Below are 25,756 nucleotides of genomic sequence, written 5' to 3'. Positions count from 1 at the left end.
GTAAGAGGAGTGAACATATATCATCTAACATTGTTACAATTAGAGTCTGAAAAGTTTGGCCAAATATTCCTTCCCAATATTCAAAATACTTTGTTTCTTTTTTGTTTATTTCTCAAAGATCTGTAGCAGTCAGATAAAACACATTTCATAGACCTTTCACTGAAAAGAATATTTTCTATTATTTTGGAGGCAGAGTGGACAGTGAATCATGTTTCTTCTTTGCTTTGTGAATTTCCAAATATCTCCTTTGGTGGTACAGAAATGAAGAGCCAAGAATGCTCTATGGATTGTAGCTTGTTCTGAATAGATCTAAAGGTGCCAGTTAATAACATATGTAACATACAAAAGAAACCTTTTAATTTAACGTCACCAATTAGCTTAGTTACTTTCATGTTCACTTTCAGTTGGGATGAAGGGGGGCATTTACATGGAGGGAATACACATATGATTATCATTGTCTTAATGCACATTATCTCAGAAAGCATCTTCAGATATGAATGTTGGGCCTTGTTGAGAGAACTAGAATTTTTGTGTGTGGAAGATCTGGCTGGTTAAGTGTATGTTGTTTGATACCCAGGCCCTGGTTCAAGAAGGCACATAAGCACTTGTGTTTAAGTCCGCAAGCCGTCAGTGTGTAACTTGTGAATATATTTTCCCATAATTCCCCTCTTTATTACATTTCCTTTCAGCTGAACTAACAGGACAAACAGTAATGGACCAAAATTCTCAAAGGCTCAAAGCACTGAAGTCTTTTCTCAACAGAGATGGATGTAAATTGTGTACTTAAAGTGCTTTCCTGCCCTGCTGTCCCAGAGACCTTCTGTATTGTCTAGGTAATAACAAGGCTGTAATAATAATATTGGCTAGTGTTAGAAGTTGGGGCAAGGCAAACCTCCTTTTGTCTTTTGAATCTAGACCTTGTAGCGCTGCTAATACAAGCTCTTTTCTTCTGGAGATGCACATTTTTAATTTACATTGCAAATATTTCCACTGATTTTTTTTTTGTTTCTTTTTTGCAGAAGTTATTTATTCTTTGGAAACAGTAACAAATATGCCCGCCACTGCGTCTGAGCAAGTTGTAGCTTTGGAAAGTATTTACAGTGAAGTGATTATTATAAATCAGATAACAAGCATGGTTAACCAGTGTTCTTATTTCATTTTACCCATACACCCTTGGGCTGCACTAAAGAAAAGAGAACAGCAGAATCAGAATATCTCATTAGATTCATATCTCTACATCTTTGCACAATTCTGTCATTACTTTGCAGCAACATCCCTTAACTTAATTAATTTGCCGAATAAGTCAGACTCTAACCTATCAGACCACAGCACCCCACGACACTTTCCAATTATTTGCTACCCATTGTAAGGAGACTTCAATTATCTGCACATCCCTTGGATTACGGTGCTGCTGTTCCACCTGTTTTTCTGCTGCAGAGGAAGAGAAAACACCACAAAACAGCCAAGTCTCGGTATTGCTGGAGACTCTTGTTTTATGTTTTACAACAAGCCATTATAAATGAAAAAATCTGGTTAGGAAACAGTTGTCTGTGGTGTACCAAGTGTTGTAGTTGGAGAGATTCCAGTGCTACCAAGTTTTCGACATTAGTCTTCCGGAATAAAGGGTTCAGAAGTTTCATTTCCCCCCTTCTTTACCAGCACCACCTTTTATACTAAATTCGAGGGAAGTAGAGGGAGAAGATATTGTGAAATGTAAAATTTGGGCTCATTTAATATTTGATCCTGCAGGGTTCTGAGGACTCCTGTGAGGTACTGAGCATCTTCCACTTCTGTTAAGGTCATTGGGTGTTTTAAGGTACTTGATCAAGTGCCTTTCTGAGTGAAGAAATCCCAGAGCACTTTACAAAACAGTGAGCTGGGTACTGGCCGCATGTAACAACCAGTACGCATTCAGCTGTATCTTACACACAGCCTTGATCATTAGACCCTTTTTCAGTTAGAAGAAATATTTGCTGATATAATCTCGATCTACTTCCAGAAAGTGCTTTGCTATCTTCAGTTTCCACCTAGATAGGCAGAAATGACCCTACTAAATGTTTCATGATGCGAATGGAGCCTCTACCAGTTCTGCACCCCTATTGTCCCCTGCCCCACCAGTACTGCTCTGCCATATCAGTCATAGGCGCTTGCCCAAGTCCAGCTATGGTTTAAGAGGAAAATTTATGAGAATGTACGTATGCATACTTGTGTGTGCCATCCCTCTCCCGTGTAGGTGCATGAAGTCCAGACTGGCGGTAAAGAGAGAGAGCTTGAATATTTAGCTGGAGGACATACAGTTCTAGTTATTTTCAAGTCTCCAGATCCCCTAAGTATTTAATCTTTTCCACGCCCTATACAATTTCTTCAACTGCAGTTGAGTAGATTGTAATTAATTTTTTAAGAGACGAGACCAACTGGGACAGGTGTGACTTTGTATACTGTAGAGTGTTCCAGACAAGGTGCGGTGACTGGTAGCTGAGGGAAGGGGTGGAACCAACATGGTTTTTGAGCTGTGTGGATGCTTGAGTTGTGTGGATGTTTTAGTTGTGTTGTATAATAAACTCCTCTTTTAGACGGGCTTTGAGGCCATGATTCATGCAATGGAGACATGTAATCTCTGAGCAGGAAGCATTCACTCTGGAGGAATGTGCACTGAACAAGTTACTCATAAAAATGCTCCTGGACTAAATCCCAGATCTAGATACTGCTAAACTTTGGGGAAATTCAGGCTTGACTCTAGTTACTCAGTGTGCAAGCTCCCAGAGTGAACTATTCTGCCTCTTCTGAGCCAAGAAGAACATGTATGTGCTAGTTTGGGTTTTGTGTTCATGGCCTGGAGACTGAACAAAGGCCATCAGACTCATTACACTTAGGGCCCTTGCATAAAGTTTAATCCAGGGTTTCAGACACTTAATACAAAAGTGTGGACTGATAGGGCAGAAAGTGGTGAATAGCACAGTACGTTTGGGTGATGCATGTTATTTTTTCATGTTGAACAAAGTAGAGTGAGATTTCTGCATGTCATGTAGAACCCTCATGATAGCTGCCATCATATCTCATTAATTTAGACGTACTCAGTGGCCCCTAGAAGTTATAGCTCGTGCATTATTTCCCAGTAACCGATAACATAGAAACATAACCCCAACTATATTGTTGCACAGAAACTAGTTCCTTGCCTGCACCCATGTATATCTGTGTGATAGAAATTCTTCAAATCCAACCCAGGTATTCTGTAACACCAGAGGGGAGAGAATGTGAGAGATTCTCCCAACAGCTGGCTCTGGTGAATGCTTCGTTGAAATCTGCAGCAGCGTTTTCCAGCTCCTTGCCGCTGTGCTCTTATTCCCGTAACGGTAGTGGTTAGGATGAAGGGAAGGTTTCTTCTCTTTGCCAAGAGCTGAAAGCACCTTCCTGCCTGCACCATAATTTATGATCCACCCAGCAGTGCAGGAATTCAGACACTACAGAAACTCTGAGTACATGCATAGCAGTGCATTAAGGCAGTGTGCCAAGTCCTCCTCACCCAAGAGCTTTGCTTAGGATGAGCATTGGCAGACTGCAGTAAACAGAGAGTTTCAAAAAACATATCATTCCCCACTAGAGGCAGGGCTCTCAGACTCAGCTTGCAATGACAGTCCAGTCCCGTTGTCAAGTTTGGTCTTTTGCCTTTCAGCTCCATAATAAGTAAAAAGGGGGAAAATAATGTCTGTTTTCCTTTCTTTTTGCACTTTCATGAGACAAAAGTATTTGCATTTCTGGTCCCCAAAGATAACCATCACCTAAAAGCAGAGGAAATAGGTCTCGCTACTACTCCCAGACCAAGGTCCTGCGGCGTCAGCCATTCCTACACCCACTTCAGTCTCACATTGCCAGACTGGTTCTACAAATGCTGTTGGAGAAGTAGGGCTTTCCGCCTGCCTTGGCAAGGAATATAAGATTTGAAGCTGTTCTACTTTTCTGCCTTCCTACCTGAGCCCGAGGGATGGCAGAAGGGAAGCAGTCTGAAATAAAAATAATGCTTCCCTCTAAAGCCTTTCTTGACACACAAACTGCTGGCAAACGTGAGGTCGGACTCTGCCACCCTAGCTCATGTTGCAGCTCGCACCACGAGCAGCCCTGTTGAAGAAGAAGAAGGGGTTACTTGGGGTGCAGAGCAGATTGCATGCCCCTGGACATGGGTTCCACAGTGGCTCTGGTTACCAAGTGGACTTCCTCTCACTGCCCGGATTGATAAAACTGCTCTGCCTCCAAGCTGCAGTGCGGATGCTTTCATCCCTTCACTCCCCGGCCGCCTTGCTTCGCACCCCCCCGGGGGTTTGCTTTTCCATTGCAGGTTGCCTGAGTCAGTTTTCTACATCTCTTTAGCCCAATGGGGTGTGTGTGTGTTGCAGGAAGCTGTGGGAGGATGTAATGGGTGCTGTGCTCGGGGGCTGCTGATTCAACTTTGACCCCTTTGGAACTGTCTGCACGGAGTATGTTGTTGTTGGTTTTTGTGATCTCTTTTTCTTACTGTTCCTGGCACAAAACTAGCATCTGTACAACTTTCTTGCAGCCGTGTTCAGACTGCGTTACAGATGTGACACAGGTTGTGTTAGCTCAGAAGTACGGTGCTACTGGGAGGCCTGCCTGCTTTTACGGGCCGGGGGGCTGGGGAGCAGCTAGCCCCATTCTGGAAAAGAGCCCAGTAGTTAGGTGCTGGAAATCCTCGGACCCAGCTGGATAGCATCGAGTGCCTGGGGCTGAGGATTCCCAGCCTGGTGATATAACTGAAGGGCTCAGCTCCATGATGAGCCTAGAGGAGAAGCTGTGGGGGAACAGAAGGCTGCAAGAGGGCAGAGAAGCCCTGCAGGCCAGTCTTTGGGCGGGGGGGAAGTTCTGACCATTAAGCTGCCAGAGGTCAGAGCACTCCACAGTGTCGGTGGGGAACAGGACGGTTACTTGATGATGATGTTCTATGGTCCCTTTTGTTTATTGTTTTGAAGAACAAACAGGACCCTAAGGTAAGGGCAACAAACTGACCGGGTGTGGCTGATTCTGTCCCACGCTGATGACCAGTCCACCAGCCTACATGTGGCTTTGGGACGTGTTTATATCAGGCATTTTCTGTCTCTCTTTTCCACTTTGAGCATTGCAGCTGTTGAGGCAAGGGTACCCAGAAATTCAAACCGGGGCAGAGACCACAAGGTCCATCAGAAAAAGCACCAGACTGGGTTTTAGGAAACCTAGGTTCTGTCACCAGCTCTGCCACTCCTTCGCTTTATGGTCTCCTATGCCTTCTATTTCTTGTCTATTTAGATAGTAATTCGTAAGGGCAAGTTCTGTCTCTTACGGTGTGTATGTACAGCGTTGATAGCACAGTGGAGCTCTGATTTCGGTTTGGGCCGTTAACTCCTGTTCTAATAATAATAATAATGAGGGTTAGAATTCCTGACTCCTTTTCCAAGTCCTTCCCCCCACTTGAGATGTGATTGCCAAAAAATTGCTCAGGCTGAAATTCTCAAACCCTGCTGCCTTTGATTAGGCACCTAAATCAAAGTGACCCGATGTTTCAGAAGCGTTGAAAACTCACAGCTGTGTGAGTGGGTGCTGCTGGGTGCCGAGCTTTTTCAACAATCAGATGACTCTGTATGCCTAAGTTGGGAACCCATTTTTGAACATTTTGCCCAACAGTAACTAATTCACAGAGATGCGATAAGTCCTAATTAATTAATGTTTCCTTATGAGCTTTGACATTTGTGAATGAATTGCACTGTACAAGTGCATCCAAGTGTTGTTTGCTTGAGCCTTTGTCAGTGTTTTTAACTTTAAATCCCCTTAATTTGAACATTCTGCTCTCCCAATAACTGTAATGAATAAGAATGTTTTCTAAAGTTATGCAGGAGTGTTACTGTACTTCTGTGAGCGTAGACTGAAATAAAGTGTATCCAGGCTGGCATTCATTTCGTGGTTTAGGGACACATTTAAAACACCATAAAGCAACAATAGTACTGCGCCATAGTTCTTGAATTCAAAGATTTCCCTGAAAAGGTGCCAAACATGATGGATTGTCACAGGCTCTTTGCCCTGGCTTGACCTATCATTGCTATTTGATGTTCTCTTACGTTCTATTCTGAACCTGCCAAATGACTGACCCTCGAATTTAATGCCACACCTTCTTCTCTTTTCTCTTTCTGAATGACATCTTTTCTGCTCCGTCTCCAAAGAACTGGAGGATACTGCAACATCCTTGGGGACATACAGCAGGCTGACCTGGAGCCTGTGTGGGACTTAAAAAGGACTTCCAGTTGGTGGTAGCCTGAGGAACTTCCTTTCACTCCAATGTTGCTCCAAAACTAATTGTCGCCAGAATTCGGAACTATCAGGTTTGCTAAGGTATGTGATTTTTGCCTTTGTTTGCATTCCTATATGTTTTCTAAACATCTGTCTATGGCTCTTGTAACTATGGTTCTGCATATTTATATGTAGGTAAATGCAGCCCACAAACTGCCTCAGTGAATGCCCTGTACTCTTTGATTTGAAGAATACTGTGCAAGGTTAAAGTGCTTTTAAAGTCACTGTCTGGATGAAGAACATGTCAAGTGCCTTTACTGAATAACCTACTCGTTTATGCCTGTGTATGGTGGTTTGTAAAGTAACCTTGTTGAAAGGAACCTGGATTTTGAAAACCACTAATATCTGATGAATAGAAGGTCAGAGATCAAAAATAAATAAAATAAAAACCAGACAAATGTAAAAAACAAAGAAAAGAGAGATCATTCTCCAAAAGCCATACTCTTTTTTGTCACTTGTATTTCAACATTGTTGGCCTAGGATGAAATTTACTATACTAGTTTGTTACATGATAGTCCAGTGGTCCCCAACCTTTTCGTCTAGCGGGCACCAGACGAAGGACCACTGCGGTGTTGGAACACCTGCCGAAATGCTGCCAAATTTTGGCGGCATTTCGGCGGCGACGCCTCTCCATGATGTCACTTGTTGGCGACAAGCGTTGTCATCGAAAGGTGTCCCCACTGAAATTCGGGAGTGACACCTCTCGATGACGTCACTTATCAACGGCAAGCAGCATCATCGAGAGGCATCCCCGCCAAAATTTGAGGGCAACGCCTCTCGATGACATCATTTGTTGGCGACAAGTGTCGTCATCAAGAGGCGTCCCCGCTGAAATGCCACTGAAATTCGGCTGCATTTCGGTGGGTGCTCTCCCAGGGGCCAGGACACGGGCGTATTAAGATGCCCCTGCGGACACCGCATTGGGGACCACTGTGATAGTCTCTTGGATAGGAGGCTCATGTATTTTGTGTGCAGATTCTGATGTCACAGAGCAGAAACTCACATGGCATAGAGCAAACAGCCCAGAGTCGCAGGGGAACACTTAGAATGACACCATCTATGACAACCCATCTCCCTTTGTTTAATCCAAGTTATTTCCAGGAAGGAAATTGGGTTTGTTTATTTATATGTTTGAATCATCAATTGGAAAGATATTTAAAAAGCTTTGGAAGGGTGAATGCAAAACCTTAGTTCCTAGGTCTGCATGGATTTGTATCAAATGATAAAGTGATAAAAAGTACATGTGTTCTATTCTCATTAATAGCTGAATAGGAGAGAGACTCCCTACACACACTGCAGTAGCAATACAGTGTTCAGGCTTAATGTAGGAGTGTTGAAAAATCCAAACAGAAGTTAGAGTTTCATATATTTTTAAAGCCTCCAAGAAAATGTGGAGTTCTGCTCTTACATGAATTCTTTTGGTGTGATCAGACTAATACCACTTGTTCTGTAAATAGTGAAATTTAATTCAGATACCTCACTGGAGTTCCATTTGTAACATTTGCATACAGAGTACATTCAGTTTTGAAATGGCTGCAGTACAGAAATACAACTACAAGACTAGAATGAGTTCAAACCATCTATGCCCACACTATAATCTGTATAGATCATAGTTTGCTTTCTGGATTTGACCATTGGCCTGGCAATAAAAGTACAGATCACAAGAGTGGGTTCCACATAAGACAGTGACGGCTCAGAGCTACGGGAAGCTCCTCTTCTACCTTCAGTGTGGCGAGAAAGAGGAAGGATTGGAGAGGGAAATGAAAGACAATCCCTTCACTCCCAGGGCCTGGGGTAGGGAGAAAGGAACGAGAGAGAAATTATGGGGCGGAATTTATTTTGTAGTTCTCTGCACTGCCATTCAGTGATACATTGTTCTCTGGTTCCTCAAGCATCTGTACTGATATAATCAAATGCAGTGCTCCACGTACTCTGCAGGAGTCTACACTGTTTACAAACAAACTCCCATGGAAATTCCTGCCATTAAATAGTAACTATTGCAAGCTTTTTAATCTGTCTAAATAGTGCCTGGTTATAATGAGAAGAGTCGCTGCTAAACTTGTGAGTACATTGTCTGGAGATGAAGGCTAAAGGTGGAGTATTTTGCAATCAAGGGAACTCTTTCAGTCCTAAAGGGAAATATTTTACACCGCTGTAGCCTGGAAATCAAATCAGTTTGTTTAATTGCACACTTCTCTTTTATATTTGTTAAGTGAAAGCGTGTAAATCTTTCGTGTGTGTATTTTGCTGGCTGCCCTGCTATGGGAAAGCTCAAGGCGCCTGAAGACGGGCAGTGATCTATCGCCAGTGCTTTGAGAACCATTATCTGATTTTCATGCAGCTTCAACAAATCAGAATTGAGGAACTGTCTTTCTAGCTCTGATCCAGGATCTATGCAATAGCATTAATATATGGAGATGTACCTATCTCATAGAGCTGGAAGGGACCTGAAGGGTCATTGAGTCCAGCCCCCCTGCCTTCACTAGCAGGACCAAGTACTGATTTTGCCCCAGATCCCTAAGTGCCCCCTCAAGGACTGAACTCACATCTCTGGGTTTAGCAGGCCAATGCTCAAACCACTGAGCTATCCCTCCCCCCTAATGGCCTTGTGGTATGTTATGACAATTTACCAGCGCATGCATAAGCGCTATCCACTTGTCCATTATCATCACGTTAATGGTGCCTGTCCAAAAATCTTATTCACCCTGGCCATGTGTGCAAGTAGAATTTTGCAATGCCAACAAGAGGTTGCCAGGAGTGAATCATTTTGCATGCTATGACTTGAGTATGATGCTGGTGCAGAATTGGTGGAACTTCACAGGGTCTGCTGCATAGGAGTAAGACTTTTCCTAAACAAGGGTTTCCCCTCTGCAGATTTATTCTGCATTTGCCCTAGGAACTGCTTGTTCTCATTTCAGTATTGCCAGCCTCAAGCATTCCAAAATCATGAGTCAGGTCCCAAAATAATAGTAGGCTTCTGAGCGTTTAGACTGCACTTGGGTCACCTGTTCAAACTTTTCTCTGCAGTCATGAGAGCTGGAAACTTTATTTGCTAACGAAAGCAGAGATTTGCATGGAATCACATGAATCGGGGGTCTGGAGCGTTAAGGAAAACCCCTCATATTGTGAGACTTGTGCTAAAATCATGAGAATTGGCAATGCTGCTATTTTACATCCAGTCCATCCATCTCAGGCACTTATATGCCCCCCCCCTCCTTACTGTAGTCTCAGAATGCCTCACAATCTTGAACATAACCTAGCAACATCCCCAGGAGGGAGGGAAGTGCTGTTGTCTCCCTTTTAGAGATGGGAAACTGAGGCCCAGAAACTTGTCTGAGGTCACACCAGACATTTATGACAGAGAAGAGCATTGAGCCTGGGTCGTCTTAGTCCCAGGCTCCCACTCTAATCACTGTACCATCTTTCCTTCCTGCACCCTTCCTTATACCACTGTCTACATTCCCTGAGCAGCAGTGAAAGGATCACCAGTTAAGGGATTACAGTACCCCTGTGAGACTGCTGTAGAAGCAAAGGAATGAACAGGTGAGAAACAAATTGGGCTGCAAGGCCTTCACCTTTGGTTCCTCCCATAACCCAAAGCAGCTGTTGGCTGCATTTGTGCATTTCTGGAATAAAAACTACTGCAGAATCGGGAAATTGCCTTTTTCATACCTCAGTTCCCATGGAACTGAAGCTACAGCACTCAGGTTCCAACTGTAGCCAGCTCCAAGTCCTGAATATTGCAGCACTTGCTCTGTAACTTTAGTGGAAATGAGACCATATGTCTAAATAACGCTTAGCTGAAGACATTCGTCTTTGCAACACGCTGTTGCTTGCTCATGTGTGACAGGCTGATTTCATTTTAACAACACTTATGTAATTGTGCTGATGATAATCTTGCGTACGGAATTTTTTTTAACTGATCTACAGATAACACACACTAATATTTTGTCTTCAAATTCCTTGTTGTTAGATTAGTAGGGATTATATAACCCTTTAAAATGTCTTTTTTGCTGAAGAAGTGCATTTAATTAATACATAGGAAATTATTTTTTTAAGTGCCCATTAAATGTAGTTATTAAATTTTACCTTGCAAGTATAAGTGGAATAATCTGTGTTCATTTGATGTGTTTTATAGCTCATATAGCAGTTAATTGTCTTTGGAACATTGATTCTTGGAAATGTTCCCCTTTTTCAGGTAAAGTCATTATCTGAGTTTAACCTTCCCTTATATGTTGGATAAAACTCGGTCTTTTAAATGTTTTTAATCGGATTTATTAAATGTAAATACGGGTTTATGTTTAAAAATACACCTTTTGAAAATTAAATTTGAAATCTTGACAACCTACATTAAGATTTAAATTTACTGACATATAATAGAACCATTTACATTAAAGGAAAAGAATAACATTAAGCAGTACCTGTTTGCTGCTGAAGTTTTGAAGACAATTAAATCATTGAACTGGTGGCAGTCACTGGCTAAACACCTCTACCATGTTCGGTGAAGTGCTAAACCAGATTTTGACACCAGTAGCCTCTATTGCACATGCAGAAAGAAGAACATTTTCTTCATTTCAGTTTATTCAATTAGTTCAATATAAGTCAGGGCAGTACCATAACTGCCTCAGATTTCCAGAACAATAGCAAAGGCAAATTAAATACCCCATTTTGAGCTAATGCTTTCCTACGGTTGCTGATCACATTTTAGTAGTTCAAAGACATTGTTCTAGGGAAGTAGGCCTGCAATAGCCTTTCCTGTGTGTGTATCTCACAAATAAAGGTATGCAGCATTTTTATGCAAGTAAAAAATAAGTGAATTTTTTCAAGCACTGTCTGGACTTAGTTTTCTAGGATGTGAAAATAGGATGGCTTTTATATTCTGTGTGACTTCTTGGAAGATGAGCAGCCTTGCTGCTAACATATCAAATCTTCCGATGGCACTTCTGTTGTGGCCCCGTTCACCCAACCTGGCTTTCTCTGACTCTGTTCCACTGATGTATATTGGAGCACATTCTTAATAACAGATATCTCGGTTGAGGGAGAGAGGATATCATCAGTGGAACTAAGTTGAATTTATAAGGAATTCTAAATCTAATGTGGACCTTGCAAGAAATCTGTCAAGAAACAAATGATATCTGGATGACAATATAGTCCTTCGACCTATACTTAAAAATACCATAAAGCATACTCTGTTCTTGGTATGTGGTGTTGGTTACACTGTCAGACAAATAATATATAACAGGATCGGGCCCATCGTACACAGAAGAGACAATCCCTGCCCCGGAGAGCTTACATACAGGACAGCAAAGGTGTGGAGGGGGAGACAGGTTAATTGACTTGCCCCAGGTCAGAGGGCAGAACAGTGACTCTCACAGGAATAGATCTGAGGTTGTCCCCTGACTGCCAGTCCTGTGTCCTCTCTTCAGGACCCTGTGGCTTGCAGATGCAGTGTCGCTTCAGAAAATATAATGAGGCTAGAGTTTATTTTCTCCTATGTGACATGTTTTACGTTACTTTACAAGAATGAGTTGAAAATCTGGTTTTAATTACTTTGTATCCTAGCAGGGGAGAAGTTTGTCTGACGCCTTTTTTACAAATTACAAATACAGAACTTAAAAAAAATGAAATAAGGTTCCTTTCCCATGAATGATGTGCCAGTTCTTTCCACCACCTCAGAACTCTTGTTCTCTGAGTCAGCCACTGAGCAGAGACGACGACAAACTCTCCCTTTTTTTACAGTGGGACCAGAGACATTTTGAAATTACCTGTCTCGACTAACAACCAGTCTGCTTTCAACCTTTAACCATCTGCCTCCCCCACCTGTGTCCTGGCTGGCTTGTTAATCTCTTCCATATGTTATGTCTTGTCTTTAAAATGGTAGACTCATTGGTGCAGGGGCTGCCATAAATCGTGTGTTTTTACAGCACTTTGCACTCTGGGGCCCAACCTGGCGAATATATTCTGTTACCTAACGCGCAGTTAGATGTTAAATAATACTAATAATTTATAGTATGATACTTTGTGCTCTACTGCAAACACATGTTTGGAAATGCATTCAGTGAGTGTCTGAGTGGTGGTTCACTGTTCAGATCATGGCAAAGAAGAGGGCAGCAGATATTCAGAGTGGAAAATTAATTATGCTCTGCCATCCTCCTGCCCTGTGCTCAAGCCAGTTCTGTTATCCAAGTTCTCTGTCCAGTGTTTCCGAAAAAGATGAGACTGTTGTGGATTCATTCCCGAAACAGTGGGAATTTTACCTGAGCAGGACCTGAGGCCAAACTTCAGGAGCGGGACAGGGGTTGATCATTCAGGATGCTTTAGTAAGTTTCTGCGGCATCTGTAGCTGTGGCGATGTCTGGCTTACTCTTAAATTGGGCAGCTATGTCTGCTTTACTGTACATCATAGGCTTTACTGTACATCATAGGCTTTACTGTCTGTAGACATAAGCTCCTGTTGTTGGAGCTCAGTCACCCCTCTGCAATGATTGGTCAGAGGAACATGCCTACCAGAATTCCCACATTCACAAGGACAAATCGGATGCTGCTGCTCCTTAAGAAGACACGATTTGCACTCCTCTCTCTCAGTGGCCGTTTTCATTGCTTCATTAGCCTGCCTCCTCCCTGCCCCCGTTGTGGAGTGGGTAGCTTCAATAGCAGTTGCCTCCCTTCTGCTCAAGGGAATACAAGGATTGCAGCTGTGTCTGGCTTCTGCTCCTTGCACTCTTCCCCAAATTACAGGTCCAGTGTGGTCCTTAATAGACATGAACCCAAGATGCAAAGGTCAGGAGTGTTTGGAACTGAGGTATTTGCATGGGTCTCTCTCTCTCCCTCTCTCTTTCTCTTACAATGCCCATGTGTTTTGTATTACCTTAGTGGTCCAAATAAATAAAGTTACATAGCTGAAGGATACAAGCTCTCAAAATCCTCTCTTTTCTCCCTCTTTTTTCCTCATCTGTGACCTCCCTTTTCTGTCCAGTCTTCTTTATTGTCAATCGGTCAATAAATAACAGGATAAAGTTGCACTTTGGGCTTCTTCACCAAAAAATATAAAAAAAACGGGCGGGTGATGCTACATTACGGCTTGTGCTATCTTAGTAGTTCAAGGTCCTTTCCATTTAAACAGGGAAAACCCTTTGCGGTTTGTAACCTGAAACCCTGAATTAAATTCCATGTTTTCCAGTTGCACTCTGCGCTCAGAGTGAATAGTCCTTGTCTTCCATAATGTTTTTAAAAACTGCTACAAAATCTTCAAGATCCTGTTGGAAAAGCACTCCCAAGGGGCAGCATCAAGGCTAATGCACTATACCAGTTTCACCAGTTCAGTACTCAGGCCTGCACGTTAGGCTGTCCCCTCGTTCCGCAGCCGCCTACTTGATGCTTGTGCATAGGAAGAGCATTGAGAACTGTCCTGTTTGTTCTCATGCAAGAACAGAGAAGGCAAATAGAGCCGAGCGAGGCGGAAGAATGTGCCCACCTGCATCAGCTACCGCAGACCAACCCAGTGATCTCTTTAGTTGCGGGTGGATCATCCAGAGTGTGGGTATCCAGTGACTAGCATAGGAATGTCTATGCTAACATCCCTGCTAAACATCTATGCATGCCCAGTCTGAGAATATCTGATGTATTTCTAGAAGTCTGAGCACACTTAGTCTTCAGGCATGTCTATGCTCCAGGCTGCTGCCAGCTTAGCTCTGTGGTTAGGGGTATGAAGAGGTGTGGTCCCTGCCTGACAGAGCTGTGCTGGCAGAAGCCCCTCATGTAGATAGAATTATACTGACAAAACTACAGTGTTACTGGCAGAGCTTGCTTTGCTTGTGGAGCGTGTGGGGCATTAGTCTGTGGGTACAAAGCACTGCTTTGCTGTTATATGTGGGTCTACACTTGGCATGCTTTCCGGTATAGTATACGGCTATAGTGATACCAGTGAAACACCTTAGTGTAGACCTGGCCTCAGCTGAAGTCTAAAATGCTATGCCTTCTTTCCAACTGGACTCCAGAATATTTACTGTATATTACAGTGGACGATACCTTAACAATGTTGTAGCCCTGATTTGCAGAAGGCTGGTGAGATTATCAGAACTAGAAGGCTGTTTCTTTACAGGTTTCAGAGTGGTAGTTGTGTTAGTCTGTATCAGCAAAAACAATGTGGAGTACTTGTGGCACGTTAGAGACTAATACATTTATTTGGGCATAAGCTTTGGGCTAAATCAGATGCATGGAGTGGAATATATAGTAGGGAGGTATAAATACACAGCATATGAAAAGATGAGAGTTTCCTTACCAATGAGGGGTCAGTGCTAATGAGCTAATTCAATTAAGGTGGAAGTGGGCTATTCTCAACAGCTGACAAGAAGAGGTGGAAATCACTTTTGTAGTGCTAATGAGGCCAATGTAATCAAGGTGGCCCACTTCAAACAGTTGACAAGAAGGTGTGAGTATCAGCAGGGGGAAATTAGTTTTTGTAGTGACCCATCCACTCCCAGTCTTTATTTGATGACCAGTTTTCAAATTAATTCCAGTTCTGCAGTTTCTCATTGGAGTCTGTTTTTGAAATTTTTTTTGTTGAAGAATTGCCACTTTTAAGTCTGTTATTGAGTAACCAGGGAGATTTAAGTGTTTTCCTAGTGTTTTTTGAATGTTATAATTCTTGATGTCAGATTTATGTCCATTTATTCTTTTGCATGGAGACTGTCCGATTTGGCCAGTGTACATGGCAGAGGGTCATTGCTGGCACATGATGGCATATATCACATTTCTGTACAGTAATAGTAATACTTTTTGTATTGTCATTTAACTTTTTGTTTCTAATTATCATCACTGCGGGTGAAGCTAGACAATCTGCTGTTGAAGTTAGACAAATTCAGATGGGAAATAGGGCATACATTTTTAATAGTAAAAGTAGTTAACCATTGGAACAATTTACCAAAGGTCATGGTGGATTCTTCATCACAGATAATTTTTAAATCAAGAATGGATGCTCTTCTAAAAGGTCTGCTCTAGGAATTGTTTTGGAAAAGTTCTATGTTCTGTGTTACAGAGCAGGTCAGTCTAGATGACCACAGTGGTCCTTTCTGGCCATGGAATTTATGACTCTATTAATTTAAGAATAAATAAATAAGTACAATCCAGCTATTCATTCGGTTACTGGAGTGTATGGCATTGTTCTGTACAGTAATGACCGAATATTCAGTGCACTGTGTAGTAACTGTTGGTAAATGTTGACTTTTAAACAGAGGCTACTGTACCGTAGAACATCATATTACTCTTTTGGTCTGAGTGTTTAGCCAATATTTGGGGCCTTGCAGAGTTGTTTGCATTAGCATGAGATATCAGTTATAAGAGTCAGGTGTGCTCTTGGTGTAATCTTGTTTAGTTACAAACAGGGCTGCCCAGAGGATTCAGGGGGCCCGGGGCAAAGCAATTTCGGGGGCCCCTTCCATAAAAAAAAGTTGCAATACTATAGAATACTATATTCTCGTGGGGACCCCTGTGGGGCCCAGGGCAAATTGCCCCACTTGCCCCCCACCCCCTCCAAGCAGCCTTGATTACAAAGAATGGACACAAAGTCCTATTTGCCTGAACACAGTGGAAACAACAAGCAGGCAGTTTCCTTGCTCAGAAATCCCCTGGTCTGCCACTCCAGCAAGCTCTGTGCCCAAGATCCTCCTTCTCACTGCTTCTCAGGGTCACACTCACAACTCTCTCAGGCTTTCTGCCTCTAGCATGCACAGGCTGCAGCCAGTATCCTAACCTCCTAACCCCATTTACAACCTGGGAAACCTCTCAATCCACACAGTTTAGTGCCAGCTTGCCATGTGGTCTGATGCCTCAGGCAGTAACTGCCCAGCTGTTTTAACTATGTAAAGGGGCTTGACTGTGCTCTTTGTGGAACCTGAATGACCGTGCATGGATCAGCCACTGGCATTAACAAGGTCTGTGGGTGTCTTAGGATCGAAGACTCACCTACTGGCATCTGTTAGCATCTTTCAGCATAATGCCGCCACCAGTACAACACACATCGAAGCCAACAGTGATATGATTGCTGCGATACTGAATGGAAACCACGCTTAAAGAGTGCTGTTTGAAAGTGAAATTTTACAGTGAGGGTGGGTCCATCCCATAGGAGTCTGTAAAAACATTGTCCTCCCAAGTGCAACTTTGTGTGTTGCTTTGCTTTATGGTGGTGCCTTTATTATTAGCTAGCACCTCCACAAGCTGATGAGTTATGGGGGGGGTCTTATGAAGCTGTTCACATTTGAGCGTTAATGAGAAAACTCCCATTAGGATGACATGTCATTTGTTTCATAATGAGCCACAAAAGATGGCCAGTAACGGGAAAAAAATAATTAAAATGCTTGACAGACACCATATAGACTGAAATTTAATTACATAAATGAACAGTTGTATCCCAGAATGAACTCGCTGTTTTAAGGATAACAGAAATAATTGCTGAAAGCTTTAACTCTTTTTATGGTCTAGATTCCAGCCAAACTCTCTAATTACCTGTCCTATTCTTGTAGTATTAGTCGAGCTTTGGGGAATTGACACAGTGCATGCAGTCTCTTTGAATGCCAAGGACATACTTTCTTTGGTAGTTATGCATTACGCATAGGAGAGCATAGAGAAGTTTGGGCTTTGGAAAATCCTTGTAGCTGACATCAAAGAAGGTTGCTCTGAACGTTAATTTCTGTGACTCAAAATATTCTAAGGCCCTTCCCAAACAAACAGCTATGCACGTGCTTCACTTTACACATGTGAGCAATTCCGTTGACTTCAGAGCAAGCCAAAAAGATGTCTGAAACGTCTAATAGAAACAACCCTTGTGCAGCTGTGGTGTTAGGGCTGTGCTGAAGAGGCATGGAACCTTCTTTGCTATGTGGAGTCTCTTTTCACAGAGAATGGCACTTAATGCCATTCAGGCTTTCAGCCCAGTGCATACGAAACAGCAGAGCTCCAATCCCCAGTTACTGACTCAGCACTAACCTATCCTGAATGAAACACTACAATAAATACTGAAGCTGTTACTGAATGGGAAAGTGCCACAACCCCAGCTGGGGGAAGTCAGCACAGCTCCATTGTCACCAGTCGGACTAGTCCCATGTGTTAAGTTGGAGTTGCACTGATTTCCTCCAGGTGAGGATCTGGACCACAACTTGAGCTTCCTCCTTGAGCTCATCTGCTGCCCCCAACCTGCTGTTTCCTTGCCTGGACTTCTTCCTAATACTTTGACCCAGATCCTGGCAATTGCTTTGTAGCACTGGGGCCTTGGTTTGGAAGTTCAGACCTGCTGAGCTTAGATTAAGATGTCTATTAAGTTATCACAAAGACCTTTTACTCTTATGGGGAAAAAAGGCAACCCTATTGAAAAGAAATGGGAATGGTAGGGGGATTGTGTATGGCCACAGGAAAAGCAAAATAAATGTTAACTCACAAGCTATTTTCCTTGTTGGCATAATTTTAATAGAAATGCCTACTTTCAAGTCTGTGGTTTGAAAAGAATGTGTTGAAAATAGCACAACCAAAAAGGCTGAATGCCTGGTGGAAAGAGAAATGACCTACTGTCTTTCATATTTGGGAGAAACAAAGGGTTTTGAAGCCAACAGCCCACTGCTGTTCCTTTGTGTAAAGTGCACAGCAGAGCTTCCTGTGGAGTGCTGGGAAGGAAGCCAGTGGAAATCTTGTTGGCCTCTTCTCTATGATGGATGGCACTGGAGTGCATAGACAACAAAGCTTGGTAATTTTTTGTTCATTCCCCACTGGACGCTCAGTCTGACTGAATTCACGGTCAGCATTGTGTGGCTGGAGTGTTATAATTGTATGAGTTTCTTCTTGTCCGGTAACCTGATTATAAAGGGCTGTTTTCAGTTGTCTTTTCCCTCTCTCCATGTTTGGGCCGGGTGGATCAACTTAGCTGCATTTCCTTGAAGCTAATCAATTACAGTGGCTGGTACCTTCAGGGGACTGATGTCACTTTATCCCTGCTGAGGATTTGGCCCATGATTCCTTTGTCACTTCCTTACTTACCCATTTTCTTTATTCCCAGCATTACTTTTCCTCGCAGTTTTAGTGTAGAATTATAAAGAATTATAGTCCCGCATCTAGAGTAATATAATAGGCTTGGCCTGAAGGGAGCAATCTTGTTTGTTTCTGTGCACTCAGGCTGTGTAAAGATGAGACCGTAATCCACATGGATGGAAAAGCCACGAGCCCAAACATTAAGGAAAAGGATTGTAAGGGCAATAAAAACAGCACTGTAAAGCATGCCATGACGTTGGCAGCCTTCTCGCCTTGATCCGTCCTGGAGGCACTCAGCTTTCGGTCTCAGGCCTGGCAATGCCCCTGAGGTTCTGTACACTCTGTTAACATACTGGAATGGAATAAATATAAATAAAACATGTGACTTTGGCAGTGCTCATGAACATTCCCATATCCATTTTTGTACCAGGTTAGGTATGAAAAATAATGCTGACCGCACAGCTTGGTAGCAGACCTCGGAGGATGAAACGTGACTGAGAACTGGTTCCTGAGTGTCGTTTTGTTGATGACGGAAGCAGGGCAATAATAATCTTTCTCTGTACAGCTTTGGTACAACAGTACTGGGCTTCGGTTCTGGTGGCTGCAGGCCTGATCTAGGGTGAAGGGACGCTTTCCTTGGACTTCAGTGGGTTTTGGAGGAGGTCCTATGTTATGAGAGAGACACTGGCATGTTAGAGGTTAGAGAAAAGCAACCAAAGTGATCAAGCTGCTGGAGAGACTGATTTACGAGGAAAGAGTGAAGTTTTTGTAGCAAATAACTAAGCAGTTGTCATTGCTGGGCAGATGTTGAGCTGTGACTATTGCTTTCTGTACAAAACATGTTGGTCTCCCCCTCTGTCTGTCTGTTTGAACCTCTTACCCTAAACCAGGTTTGTAAGCTCTTTGGAGCGAGGACTGTCTTTTGACTTCTTGTCTGTGTGTAGCGCTGCAGGGTATGTGGGCACTGTGGGGACACATATAAATACTAATAATACATGGTAACAGAGTGCGGATCTATGAAGAGCATCACTGTTATGCAGGGAGTGGATTTATTTGGTGTGATACACAGATAGAATCATAGGATTAGGCGGGACTGCAAGGCTCATCTCGTCTAACCCCCTGCCAAGATGCAAGATTTGTTATGTCTAAACCATCCAAAACAGATGGCTACCCAGCCTCCTTTGGAAAACATCCCATGAAGGAGCTTCCATAACCTCCCACGGCAGATGCATAACTAGGAATAGAAGGACAAAGTTAAGAAAGGAAAACTTGACATTCAGATCTATTAGACTGTGAAATAGTCCAAGGGAAATGATGGAAGCTCAGTCGTTTGGTACAATACCACACAACCATGACACAAATGGGAACGCGTCAGTACGTCTTTCATCTCTGCTCAGGAGACTTGCAGGAATCGGAGGAGAGGAGATGCTGTATGTCAGGATGAATTGGCAGAAGTGTCTGGGATAGCACGGGAGCCGCAGGTCGAAGAAGACGCATTGACTGAGTTGGAGAAGGGGACACTGGAACAGGCTTGGTCTTGCCAGTTGAGACTGAAGTACGTTGTGTGGGTGCCAGCATTAGAATAATGAGGAATGCTGCAAATTAGAATTAGGGAGATGAGCAGCGCTGGGTATGAACCTGGGTGCACTATAGCTGATTCAGACTAGTGCTTCTATCTTCTTACTCTCAGGAGTCCCAAACATTTCCCTCACACATGTTTCTTAAAAACAAGGCTTTTTTAAAAGGGTTGGGTTGCTTGTCATTAGCGCTAAGCTGTTTCTCTACTTGCTTGCGGACAAAGTTAAAGGGGCACTGGTTAGCCATGCACTCTTACTGCTTTCGGTCTGGGAAGAATTTCTACTGGTTAATGATTAATTCAAACATTCCTTGTCATGGGTACAGTGCGCATGGACTGATAAATCTGTAAAGGGTTAGAGGTTGAGGTTTCTCAGTGCTGACAATTAGTTTGAGCCACACGCTTTGCTTTCGTTGGCATTTTCACAGCATTAACCCAGACCTTGTCAATTAAAATCCAGACACATTTTGATGAGGGACATCTCCCTCTAATGATCATTGTAATAATATCACTTTTATTCATTTAATATCTGTCAAGCAGGCCATGCTTCCTGGAAGATAACTGCCTTGGTTTCACATTGCCTAAGTGGCCTGGAGGCTGCTTTGCGTTTCTAAGGTGACATTTTGCCAAGCATCAAAAGTATCTAAAAGCAAGTGTCAGTTTGTAGCTACCCATCTTTAAATATTCACCAGCTTCAGTTAATGCAGTTTGCCTGTAACTCAAGGCTACCTGAAACAGGTTTTCAAGCTCTGGAGCTAATAAGCTTTTGATAGTTCTCTAAAGACCATGATGTGGGTTTATTTTATCTATTTGGCTTTCTGTGGTTCTCAGCATCATAGCATTTGAGCACCTCATAAACATGAATCAATATATGCTCACTACTGCCTCTAGCGGCATTTTATCAGGGCGGGAGAGAGAGAGGTGAACCGAGGCACAGATTGGTCAAGTAACTTGCCCAGTGTCACACAGGAGGTCTGCGGCAGAGCCAAAACCCAGTTCACTTGACTCATTCTAATGCACGAACCACAAGACCATTCATCTATATGCATGGATCTAAATGTTGTTTTATTTTGAATCTGTCCTGAGTTGAGGTAGATATTAGATATTTGATCCCATTTGAAAACCCTTTGATTTGCTAACATTGCCACTTTTTTATTTTGCATGTGAACACGTGTACAATTTCTGCTGGGGAAATATATTTCAGTTGTCTATGGTAGAATGTTAATGAGCAGAGTCAATGAATAAACGCTAGAACTGGGGAGTTAACATTCAGGCAGAGATTTTGGATAAGTTAAACACTACACTATAGCCCCCACCTTATACTAAGCATATGTATTGCTGCGCAGTTAGAGGTCTACGCCTCTGCCTAGGAGCCCTAGGCATGGATTTTGGAGGAGGGAACATGGAGGAAAAAGCAGAGCTGAACTGACTGAGGGCCGGAAATGGTCCACTGGTCCATCACTTGTCTTAAAAATAGAGTAAAATCCACATACTTGGATTATAAATCTCTTGGGTCAGGGACCATCTTCTGTGTTTTTACAGTGTCTATTACAATGGAGCCCTGACCTTATGGGGGGAGGGGGAGGGGTGGGTATAGTGCTATTGTAATAGAAATAATAATAATAATAATAGTAACAAAGTTGTATTATTCCTATAGCAACAAGAATAATGGCCCCACCATTAGTACTTCTGAAGCAAGGGCACAAAATACACTGTAAGCAGGAAAGCCAGACACAATATATTGCAGAATGAGAAAGTTCGGGATTAATAATTGAGTACTAAATGGACTTGTGCCTCTCTTGACTGTATTTTGAAAGTTCACGGTTATACTTTTTGGTGAAGAAGAATAATCCAAATTCTTACTACACTGCTACCTTGATATAACGCCACCCGATATAACATGAATTTGGATATAATGCGGTAAAGTAGCGCTCCGGGGGAGGTGGGGCTGCGCACTCCGGTGGATCAAAGCAAGCAGGGGCAGCTCCAGGCACCAGCACACCAACTGCGTGCTTGGGGTGGCAAGCCACAGGGGGTGCTCTGCTGGTCGCCACTAGGGCGGCAGGCAGGTTGCCTTTGGCGGCATGCCTGTGGAGGGTCCACTGGTCCCGCGGCTTTGGCGGACCTCCCACAGGCAAGCCGCCGAATCCGCGGGACAGGGGACCTCCCGCAGGCAAGCCGCCGATGGTAGCCTGCCTGCCATGCTTGGGGCGGCAGAATACCTAGAACTGCACCTGAAAGCAAGTTCAATATAACACGGTTTCACGTATAACATAGTAAGATTTTTTGGCTCCTGAGGACAGCGTTATATTGAGGTAGAGGTGTACCTGTGTTTTTTCCCCCCCCTTTCCACCAGGGAATTACCAAGCAGTTAATCTGAATTTCAGTGGATGGAGAAATGGCATGGAAAACATCACAGCTTGAAAGTAATTAGTAATTGAGCTGTGTATTTACATCTCTTGTTGCTTTTGTTATAGGAGAACGTTTATCAGCATTAGGAATGATCAACAAAACCTGACCTACCCTGGTCAGTTAAACGTGCTTGATTTGAGACTTACAGATTTAAAGGTATTTGAATTGCAAGAGATGATTTACGGGCAAACAGGAGCCATTTCCGTATTGCAGTTTTTTCACCCTCTGGAACTGTTAATGGAAAATCTGGGATATGGCACATTTGAACATGAAGTTGCATTTTGCAATTTATGGTGCATTCCACTGTCTAGGAGCTGACTTTTTTTTTAACCTTGCAATGTATTGTTTTATATTGAAAACACACCACAATTATTTAGACAAACATAAAACAAACACAGTGTAACAGCTGAAAGTAAAGATGCTATACGTAGGATAGGCTTTCCATAAACCTGAATCCAAACCGCACAGTCTTTTGGTCTTCTGTAAGGAAATACAACAGAGGAGGGCACAAGGGAAAAATTGCACAAACAGTTTAAAAACAGTATCAAAGGGGTCGCCGTGTTAGTCTGGATCCGTTAAAGCAGCAAAAAATCCTGTGGCACCTTATAGACTAACAGACGAAGTGGGTATTCACCCACGAAAACTCATGCTCCAAAACGTCTGTTAGTCTATAAGGTGCCACAGGATTCTTTGCTGAATTTAAGAACAATAATAAACATCCAAAATGGAGGACTTCCAGAGGAACAAATTCCAACCAGCGATGCCCATATTCATAGCGTTCCTAGCACTCAAGTGCAAGTGTTCAACAACATCTTTTGTTATACAGACAAAGTAATTTTGAAGAATTTTCCATAAAGACCTCTGTGAAAGGAGTTGAGGGTTTCATAAAGTTAGACCGATAACATGCAGTATAAACTCCCATGTTCCTGTTGGACCCCATATGAAGCCCATCGGAGTCAATGGAAAGAGTGCATGTAACATCAACGCTCACGGAAGGGGCACGTAAACCAGAGCTTCCTCAGTGGCTGAGAAAGAGTCCAGTTGCTTTATTCTCCTTCAGTCAGGAAACGCTGCGGATAGGATGGGGGTGAAGGTGAATGAGGAACTAGGAAGTACCCTGAATCCACACCTGTTTCCAAGGGTTGCGGATATCCCTGTGCAGCCCTTTGCTTCTTACTCCTCAAGCTCATAGCCGACTCCTTGGCCATGGTACGGTTGCTTCCCTGGCAGCAGAGGTGGTCATGGAATCCTCCCTGACAGAGAATGCAGAACACAGGGATGCTGCTGTTCATTGGGCACTCTATGATAGGAAATGGAAAGAGATTAGGAGGGGCCTAATGTGTGTTGCTCCAGTTGAATACAAGACGAGGCTACACTGAAATGGGCATATCCAGTGGAACCCTGACAGTTATATTGGTAAGATGGCCCTGGCAGTGCTTGTGGATGGAAGACAACCAACGGGAAGACCAAGGACTTGGTACATGGACAGGATATCAGCAAACCGTAGAGAGATCAATTTGTATGACCGCTAGACATACAATCATTAGTTTTGGAAGAAGGCTATAAAAGTCACAAGCCCTAAATAAGGAAGTGGCAAGAAAGAAGATGATAGGGTGGGATTTGATGATCTCTTGAGATCCCTTCTAACCCTACATTTTTATGATTCTATAATGAGGATTCTAGAATCTAGATCAAAATGATGGTAATGATGTTCATGCCCATATATAACCTTATCCTTGAGATGCTGCTGCTTGTATATATATATGTCTCTCTGCTGAATAGATTTTATTCTACTAATGTGCACAGGATGTTGGACCAGACCTCTCTTATGTGAGTATACATATTTAAAATAGTGTAGTTCCAACAAATATTCCCCTCTATAACTATGCACGGCATTTTTTTAACACTTGTTGCCATCTTTTCATTTTATATCTATTGACCCTGTGCCCACTGATTGTGAGGTTTGTGTGAACTCTCTTTGTGCACCAACAGATACCTGTATATATTTACCTTCTTTCCCCAAGACCTGAGACTGTTTTCCACTGACCTGCCAACTGAAATTTACCGTTCCTGGCATGAAGCCATAGCCAAGTGCCTTTCAGCAAACTCAGTAATAATCCTGAGCTGATTTCTGGGATGCGGTTCACGGGTACTCTTATATCAAAAGGCTTGATTTGCATTTCTTGCACGTCTCAGAATTGCCTGCCTCTGAGAATGCCAGAGGGGGAAAGTTAATGCAATTTGATAAAATAACTAAAATGAGTCTATTTACAGTCTTGCAGCTTTTAGTGTGAGGGAATTTTAAATGCAGACACACAGCCACTAGTAAATGTAAACTCATATCTACTGTACTTAGGCTGTGCATGAAGAGACTTTTTTTGTCCCGGGAATAAATATGAATATTTTATCTAAAGGCTGAATATTTCGAGGGGTGCGTCCTGTCATTTGTGGGTTTTCTTTATTTCGATTCCTTCTGTTCTCCTCAAAATCTGTTTCTGTCCTCATTATTTCTGTCCACAGTATTTATGTGTATGTATTTTATTTTATTTTCATTTTCATCTGACCCTGGCAGCCACATGGTTCTCGGCAGTTTCCTCTGTAAAATGGCATTGAGCAATCATGCCAGCGTCATTTGTACGATCTGAAGCACTTTCCTTGTGGTATTTTGAGCACGTTCATGCTGGAAATGCCACAAGAATGGCAACTTTGCAGTATTTTCTGCTAATTTGTGTTCAGCTGCTGATATTTGTATGCAAAACCAAGTGTGAATAAGGCCTCATGTTCATTTCCAATATAAGATGATATATAAATACACCTCTACCTCGATATAACGCTGTCCTTGGGAGCCAAAAAATCTTACCGTGTTATATTGAACTTGCTTTGATCCACCAGAGTGCGCAGCTCTGCCCCCCTGGAGCGCTGCTTTACTGCGTTATATACAAATTCGTGTTATATCGGATGGCGTTATATCAAGGTAGCAGTGTACTATGATTTGGGCCAAGTGAATTGAGAACTGACTTGGATAGAAATCCCTAAAGGTGCACAGCACTTAAACACTGATAAGGAATCTTTCAATCTGGGTGCGTATCTCATGTGCAGCACACATTTGCCTTTAAAGAGTGTAGGGATTTCTTTGTTTAGTTTAGGTGATTTGACTGATGATGTTTGGTAGCTCCGAGCCCCTCTCCTGCTTCTAGTCTAACAGATGTTTTATTTACTGTTTTCACAAGGACCTTTTTTCTACTTATTCATTGTACTGCAGCGAGTACAGGAATAAAATGATCATCCTATGAAAACATATTGGGCAGAACTCTCAGATATATCACCATTCATCAATCCCATTTGAGCTTTTGTCCTCCACATTTGCAGCTAGCAAATTTGCAAACATCTATCAATTTTTGTAGGCTCCTCACTGCCTGCTGA

At 42.8% G+C, this 25,756-nt stretch overlaps 1 protein-coding gene across 7 annotated transcripts in view; it reads left to right on the top strand.

Annotated features, from left to right (window-relative positions):
- SGCD (sarcoglycan delta) overlaps positions 1-25,756 on the top strand; it is a 665,508-nt gene that overhangs the window by 361,458 nt on the left and 278,294 nt on the right. For 6 of the 7 annotated variants that reach the window (XM_050961320.1, XM_050961323.1, XM_050961319.1 and 3 more), the window contains one exon: positions 6,204-6,372. The exons of the other annotated variant lie outside the window; for it this stretch is intronic. The gene's annotated coding sequence lies outside the window, so the exon portion shown is untranslated. The remainder of the gene's footprint in view (positions 1-6,203; positions 6,373-25,756) is intronic. 7 annotated transcript variants of the gene reach the window in all.

The sequence above is a fragment of the Gopherus flavomarginatus genome, chromosome 7, assembly GCF_025201925.1.
Source record: "Gopherus flavomarginatus isolate rGopFla2 chromosome 7, rGopFla2.mat.asm, whole genome shotgun sequence".
Classification (NCBI taxonomy): domain Eukaryota; kingdom Metazoa; phylum Chordata; order Testudines; family Testudinidae; genus Gopherus; species Gopherus flavomarginatus.
This window is presented reverse-complemented; position numbering and strand designations above follow the sequence as displayed.